This window comes from Triticum dicoccoides, chromosome 5B (assembly GCF_002162155.2).
Source record: "Triticum dicoccoides isolate Atlit2015 ecotype Zavitan chromosome 5B, WEW_v2.0, whole genome shotgun sequence".
Taxonomy (NCBI): domain Eukaryota; kingdom Viridiplantae; phylum Streptophyta; class Magnoliopsida; order Poales; family Poaceae; genus Triticum; species Triticum dicoccoides.
The window spans coordinates 517,180,148-517,188,892 of NC_041389.1; positions in this window are offsets into that span (position 1 = coordinate 517,180,148).

The window sequence follows — 8,745 nt, forward strand, 5'->3', positions numbered from 1 at the left end:
AAATATTTTTCAAATAAATATGATAAAAAACTTGACAAAAATCTAAAGAGATCAGAAAAAGAATTAATCAAAAATACTTTTCTGATCAAAAGTTATAAGAGTTTTGGTCCAAGGACCCATCTGTAATGAAACAGAAAGTTTCCAGGGGGCTATGCAGAGGAATCCAGAAAAACGGTTCACAGAGGAAGCGTATTTGCCAGAGTACGCCTTCTGCAAACGATTTAAAAAAAACAAAAGAGAGGTTGATGGGCGGGTCCCACCCGCCAGGTTTGAAAGTTCAAACAGGGGAGTCGGGGCTTGTCGGTGCCCGAGAGCCGCGGTGGTCGCCGGCGGCGATCCACGGCAAGGCAGGGAGATCGGAGTGTACCTCCGTGATCAGGGCGCCATTCCGCGTCTGTGGGAGGTGGTGGTGGTCGCCGGCGAGTACCACGTCGGCGGTGATGCTTGCTCCGGCGGACGGTGATTCGGGAGGTCGTGGATTTCGCCGGAGAGAGCTGCGGAGGTGGAGTTTGTGAGGGGGTTAGACTCGCGATAGTATGAGGAGGTATCCGATGAGGATAGGGCGCCGGAGATGGCCTTACCGGAGTGAATCATGGTGGGGGCCGAGGCGGAACGGAGTGATCGGAGTCGGGGAAGGAGAGCTCCTCGTGGCTCGTTCAGTGGCTGTGCGGGGTCTGATGAGGTAGAGGAGGTGTGCTGGGGCCGAGAGCAGGCTCGGGGTGCTATATATAGCCACCCTGAGGCAGTTGCCGAGAACGGGATTTTCCGGCGAGGTGATTAGTTCCGTTTTGGTGCTAACCGCGTCGGGATTTGGGGGTTTAGGGGGAGCTCGACGGAATGGGGCAGCGTGGGCCCATCAGCGGCAGGGAGCGCGCTCTCTGTGTGCCGCGCCACAGCGACGGTGCTGCATGCGTGCGCTAGCAAGGAGGTGGCCGTGCAGAGCCACCAGGACGCTTGGGCGGCGCCGAACGGCGTTGTGCCGCCGTTCTGCTTCCTGTCGGCCGCTACAGCGCTGCGGCCGCCGCAAGACATGCCGGCGCAGGCGGGCCAGGGTGCCACCGACGCCAGGAAGGTGCCAAGCGCGCGTGTGAGGCTCCGGACAGGCAAGCCTGGCCGTGAGCTACGTGCCAAGCGCACTGTGAGCTCGTGACTGAAGTTACTGATGAAGATCGACACTGAACTTCTGAATTTAACTGAATATGACTAGAACAGTGCATGAAAGGTGTTCGACAGAATGATCCAGGCATGTAGGGATTTTTCCTTGGGCTGGTTTTTGGTGGAGGGGCCTCTCATTGCATCTAGAGGCTGCCTGAATATTTGTTGAATTTTTGGAGAGGTGTAGATATGAATTTCACCAAATTTGGCAAATCTGGTCCAAACTTGCAGTGAGTGCAATTTGAAATATTTGAACAGAAGAAGAGTGGATCAAGATGGTTCTGTGTTGTGGGTACAAAGGGCTATCCAGGGGTGTTGAGTTGAGGTCAAAAATCAAAAGCATTAGGGCACTTGCTTTGCAATCTACCTAGGCTCAAAAGGATAGACAGATTTATTTTGGGAGGAGAAATAGTTGGAATAAAATCCAAAAATGGATTTTATTTGTTTGGACAGAATGTTAGGGTTGAACTATAGTGGGAGGAGAGGTTTTGGGAAAATTTTACCATGGGTGGCATGGTAAAATTTAGAATGGATCAAAACCAAATAAAAGCCCAAAACAAAAAGGGTTTTCTTTTTTTTAAAGAAACAAAATCCAGGAAAAGGATTTTTGAGAGGGCAAACTTAGAGGATGGTTTTTAGGAAGGGTTTAAATGACCTCCTTTCAAACCAAGGAAAGCTCTTTTGAAAAACAAACCACCAAAATTTTTGGAGTGTCACAGCACCTACCCCCTTAGGAAAAATCTCGTCCCCAAGATTTTAGCTGATCCTTAAACAGGTGTGGGTGCTCTGTCCGAAGAAAATCCTCGCTCTCCCAAGTTGCTTCATTCTCGGTGTGATTACTCCATTGAACTCTGAAAAACTGAATGGTTTTCTGTCGGGTCCTCCTCTCAGACTCTTCTAATATTTTTATCGGGTGCTCCCGGTAAGTGAGGTCTGGTTGCACGCCAATATACTCATGTGAAACTTGCTTCTCTGGGTTGCTTATGTATTTTCTCAACTATGAGATGTGAAATACGTTGTATATACCGGATAAGTCTCCGGGTAGGTCCAGCTGGTATGCTACCTTGCCTCGTCGGGCCATTATATGAAATGGTCCGATGAATCTTGGTGCTAGTTTCCCCTTAATCTTGAATCGTTGCAGACCCTTCATAGGAGAAACTCTCAGGTATACCAATTCTCCGGGTTCAAAGCTGATTTCCCGATGTTTTCGGTCGTAATAACTCTTTTGCCGACTTTGAGCTGTTTTGAGTCGTTCTATAATTGTCTTAACTTTCTCCTCGGCCTCCTTGAGCATATCTGGGCCAAAGATATGGTTGTCTCCGGTCTCTGACCAATTTAGCGGGGTACGACATCTTCTCCCATACAGAGCTTCAAAGGGTGCCATTTGCAAGCTGGCTTGATAGCTGTTGTTGTATGCGAACTCTGCATATGGCAAACTTTCTTCCCAACTATTCCTGTAGGTGAGGACACAGGCTCTTAGCATGTCTTCTAGGATTTGGTTTACGCGTTCCATTTGTCCATCAGTCTGGGGATGGTATGCGCTACTAAAGGCTAGTTGGGTTCCCAGTGCCTGTTGTAGGTGATCCCAGAATGTAGAGACGAACTGTGTGCCTCTATCGGAGATGATAGTCTTAGGGACTCCATGTAGGCAGACGATACGGGCAAGATAAAGTCTGGCTAGTCTCTGAGCGGTGTAAGTTGTTTTTACTGGAATAAAATGTGCCACCTTGGTTAATCTGTCGGTTATGACCCATATGGCATCGTTTCCGTGTTGTGACCGTGGCAGTCCAACGATAAAGTCCATTCCAATCTCGTCCCATTTCCACTCGGGTATCTTATTTGGATTTAACAGTCCGGCTGGTTTCTGGTGCTCGGTCTTGATACGTTGACAAGAGTCACAGCATGCAATGAACGTGGCTATATCTCTCTTCATACCGTGCCACCAAAAATTTTCCTGAAGGTCTTTGTACATTTTTGTCCCTCTAGGATGGATTGAATACGGAGCTGTGTGACTTTCAGTTAATATCTGCTGTTTGAGGTCCTTGACATTTGGTACGCATAGCCTTTCTCTGTACCACAATATTCCTTGCTCATCTATGTTGAATTCTGAGGCTCTTCCCACACTCACTTTTCTTTTTATGCCCTCAATGCTGGGGTGTCCGTGCTGGGCTTCCTTGATACTTTCCATTAGGGTAGGCTATAGTTCTATATTCGAGTCACTGCCTTCGGTAACCATTATTAGATTGAGTCGGGCAAATTCTTGTTGAAATTCTGGCCTCAATTTTGGTATATTGTCGTCGTCCGTGCTGGGATTTCGACTAAGTGCATCTGCCACAACATTTGCTTTTCCGGGATGGTAGTGGATTCCAACATCATAATCCTTCACCAACTCTAACCAGCGTCGTTGCCGTAAATTTAACTCTGGCTGTGTGAAAATATACTTAAGACTCTTATGGTCTGTGTATATCTCACAACGATTCCCAAGTAGGATGTGTCTCCATTCCTTAAGTGCATGGATGACTGCTGCTAATTCCAGGTCATGGGTGGGGTAATTTTCCTCATGCTTGCGTAGTTGTCTAGAGACATACGCAACTACCTTGCCTTCTTGCATCAATACGCATCCGAGGCCTTTCCGGGATGCGTCACAATATACCTAATTTTTTTTTGTATATCTGGCACAATTAGTACTGGTGCCGTTGTTAATTTTCTTTTTAGCTCTTGGAAGCTTTTCTCACATGCTTCTGTCCATTCAAATTTCTTGCCTTTCTTGAGCAATTGTGTCATGGGCTTGGCTATAGTGGAGAATCCTTCAATAAATCTCCGATAATAGCCTGCCATTCCCAAGAAACTCCGTACGTCTATTACGTTAGCTGGCGGTTTCCAGCCAAGTACGGCCTTGACTTTTTCCGGATCTACTGCAATACCTTGTTGGGTTAGCACGTGGCCCAGAAAACCCACCTGCCTTAGCCAAAATTCACATTTGCTGAACTTGGCGTACAGTTGATTTCCTGAGTTCTCCGAGTACAATCCTGAGATGTTCGGCGTGCTCTTCTAGTGTTTTGGAATATATCAGAATATCATCGATGAACACCACAACAAACTTGTCCATATACTTCATAAACACTTTTTTCATGAGGTGAACAAAATATGCGGGGGCGTTGGTTAGCCCAAATGGCATTACGGTGAACTCATACAGCCCATATCTAGAGGTGAATGCGGTCTTGGGAATATCTTCTGTTCGTACTTTTAATTGGTGGTATCCTGATCTCAAATCAATTTTTGAGAAGATTTTGGCCTGTGCGAGCTGATCGAACAAATCATTTATTCGGGGCATTGGGTATTTGTTCTTGATTGTGACCATGTTGAGAGCTCGATAATCAATACACGATCTCATTGTTCCATCCTTCTTCTTGGCAAATAAAATTGGAGAACCCCAAGGTGAGGAGCTGGCTCGAATGTATCCTTTCTCCAATAATTCTTTTATTTGCTTCTTCAACTCTACCAATTCAGATGGTGCCATTCTGTAAGGTTTCTTGTAAATAGGAGTGGTTCCGGGTGCTAGCTCAATGCTGAATTCTATCTCTCGTTCTGGTGGCATGCCTGGTAGTTCTTCTGGAAATACATCTGGAAATTCACATACCACTAGAACCTTGTTCATCTCAGAAACGTCCACCTTGTTTAATCTAGGTTGCTGAGGTATTTGTCTCTCTTTGGCTGAAACTTTTATTTTCTTCCCTTGATGGTGGGTGAGAATCACGGTACGGTTGAAGCAGTCAATAAAACCTTTGTTGGTGGTCAACCAATCCATTCCTAGGATGACATACAGTCCTTTGCTTTCCAGTACAATAAGGTTGGCGTAAAATTTCAATCCTTCAAATTCAATAACCACACCTTGACAGTAACTCTGGGTCACTTGCTTAATCCCAGGGGACTTGACGATCATTGATTTTTCCAAGGGAAGCATCGAAAAATTATTTTGCAAAGCATAACTTTTCGAAACGAATGAGTGAGAAGCTCCAGAATCAAACAAAACCATGGCAGGTATTGTGTTGACGGGGTACGTACCGAGTACGATATCTGGGGCGTTCTGTGCTTCCTCTCGGGTCACGTGGTTCAAGTGACCTTTCCGGTGGTTGTTGTTGGGGTTGAAATTGCTTCGCTTTGGTGCCAAATTATTTCCACCATTATTGAGCCTCGGGTTTGAGTTCCTTGGCTTGGGACACTGCTTGGCATAGTGCCCTTCTTCTCCACAAGCATAACAGGTAACGCCTGGGCGATAGGTGAACTCCTTGTCTCTTGCATGGAAATTCTTGGTTGGACGTGAATTATTTGTCGGGGTTTTGTGTGAATCCCCCTTCTGAAATTCCTTCTTGCTTCTGTGATTGCGAGTAAAAGTAGTCTGGTCCCTTTTTCGTTTGCAGAAATCTTCCAGGCTATGTTGCTCATTTTCCAGGGTAATGGCCTTATCCACCAGTGTTTTAAAATCTGGAAAGGTGTGCACAACTAGCTGGCACTTAAGGGCGGGTGCCAGGCCTTCCAAGAATTTTTCCATCTTCTTGCTCTCAGTCATGCGTTCTTCATTGGCGTAGCGAGACAGCAGAGTGAATTGGCTATTGTATTCTGACACTGTCATGGCTCTTTGCTTGAGTTCATCAAATTCCTTCTTCTTGATTTTCATGACGCTCTTAGGAATATGTGCCCCACGAAAACCTTCTTTGAAATTTTTTCAGGTGATTTCATTTTTGTTGGGGTGCATGTGCAGGAAGTTTTCCCACCACGATGCAGCTGCACCTGTGAGATAATGTGGTGCATACAGTACTTTTTCACGATCTGAACACTGTGCGATAATTAATTTTCTCTCCATGTCTCGAAGCCAGTCCTCGGCCTCAAGAGGCTTGTCAGTATGAGAAAATGTTCGAGGACGCGTCTTTTGTAACTCAGATAATTTGGATTGCAGTTGATACTGACCACGGTTACTTCCCATATTGATGAATTGGTTCATCATTTCCTGGTGTTGCTGCTGACTCTGTTCATACAAACGACAAACTTGTGTAAAAGTTGTTTCACTGTCCTGTTGACTTGTCTAACCCTGAGTGAAATTCTGGTTCTGTGGTGTGCCATAATTTTCTTCTGGCTGAGTTGGCATGGAGCGCGTCCAAGGACGAGACATCTTTCACTCTGGGGATATATTTTTGTGAACTCGTAAGACAAGAAAGAGAGTCGCAAAAGTCAATAAAATCACACCCAAAGGACATTTTTAATCTCAAAGGTATTTGGAAACACACGATTGCGCGCGGAGAAGGACTAGTGCATATCTTACACGCGGTCATAATTATACATTACATCACTCAGGATATGCGTACATAATCCTGACATGTTATTTAAACTAGTGCACTCCTCCAGATCCTACATGATGCGCAAACAGGCTACTTCTCACAACTTAAGAACATAAAAACATATTACACAAGTTGATACATCGCATGGCGTCTATGCGTACTTAGTCGGAGATGGTGAGGATCTCCCTTGGCCTGCCGAGGGTGAGACGCAGAGACACTGGGGAATCAACCTCCTCCTCGCTAATAGGTTCCAGACGAGAAACGTTGTGCTGAGCTGATGGAGCAGGTGCCGCAGGCGGAATGACACGAATACGAGTGGGTAGAATAGGTGGGGTAGCACGTATGGGTGTGGGTGCAACAAGTGGTGCGGAGCGGACGGGAGTGGGTGCAATAGCCTGGTTAAATTCCTCTGTGGTAGGCAGACGACGAGCAGAGGCGAGTATGGTGGGTGAGTGAGAGGCTGTGGATGACAGAAAAGTCAGTGGTGGAGCGGTGTGCAGGAGTTCCCTCCTGTTAGCAGCACAGCCATGAACTGAGTCCATGCGTGCAGCTACAATGTCATCCACCATGCAGTCGAATGCTGCCTCCAGGGCTCGGAGGTACTAGACAAGCATCTCAAAGGCCTCGTCTCACTCTCCTCTGGGGCAAGAGAAGGAGTAGTGACAGGTGTAAGGCACATGGCATGGAAGGTAGCGGTAGCGACGGGTCTTCATTGCAGGAAGAACATCCCGAAGATGTGCTATCATCTCGCGGGCAGCCATCTGCATAGCATGCCTTTCTGTAGGCATGGCTCTCCCCATGAATCGGAGACGGCGTATTTCAGCATGGCCTCCCCTGAATTGCACCGCGGCCTGGTGCATAGTCAGACTACCACTGATCTTGTGTGGATAAAGCATGAAGACTGGGCGCACGGATGGCCCCATCGCGACCTAAACGATGAAGGAGAGGAGTTTGATGAACCCCTCAGGCACGTTGGCGAACATCTGAGACTCGCAGTCGTTGCCGGCCATCTACAAAAGTAGGCAAAAATTCTGAGTGGTCAGATCATAAATTTTATGCTGACTGTCAGAAAATGACTACATTTGTAAAAACATGAATAACTCTATCCTGCTAATAACCAATTAGTGATCGCACCTAGTGGCTTCCTACAATCAGCTTGGCTCTGGTTACCAAGTCTGTCATGACTGGTTTTTTAATAAAAATGTTTATTGAGAAAACAAATCTTTAAATCCCAGTATAGGAAAAGTCATCCTTTCTGGTAGACAAAAGCTTGATAAACAGAGAACCAGTAGCATCAAATATATTACAGGGTTGAGCTGAGGCTGCTCAACAATTTATTACAGACTCGCCAATATATTACATATGGGCGGTTGTGACACGGGGGTGGGGTGACATGCTACTAGCTCGAGGAAAAAGTGGTGGAGGATAACTTGACTTCTACTGGCAGTACATCGAGTGTCGAGGTGAGGCTCGATGAATTTATTCGGGATTGCGGAAGCGGATAATACAATTACCAAGACAATATTGCACGGGACTGACTGGGACTCCTCTAGGCGTCAGACTGGCTATCAAACTCTTCATCCATGAGATCGCCTTCATCAGCATCTGGCCAAATCAACAAGCCAGGTGAGTACTTGAAAGTACTTGCAAGACAGTTCGGACAAAAGATATAATCAATGAATGCATGAATGCATCATGAACAAAGTATGATACTCAAATAACAACAGTAATATTGCAGAACTTGATGTATCAAAATTTAATAACTGAAAACCGATCAGGTGTCTAGAGCGACGCCTCGAAAGGTAAATAAATAAAAATGCATGCCGCAGTCGGGCGTCTTAGCGGCAGCACATAAAGGGCTTTAAAAGAAATGCCACAGTCGGACGTCTGGGCGACATCACATAAAGGGCTTTAAAAGAAATGCCACAGTCGGACGTCTGGGCGACATCACATACAGGGCTTTAAAAGAAATGCCACAGTCGGACGTCTGGGCGACATCACATTAAAGGGGTTTAAAAGAAATACCACCGTCGGACGTCTGAGCGACATCACAGACAGGGCTTTAAAAGAAATACCACCATCGGACGTCTGAGCGACATCACAGACAGGGCTTTAAAAGAAATACCACCGTCGGACGTCTGAGCGATATCACAGACAGGGCTTTAACGAAAACAAATAACAGGTATGCCACCGTCAGACGTCTGAGCGACATTACAGACAGGGCCTTGTAATAAATGTAAATAACGAGATTAGT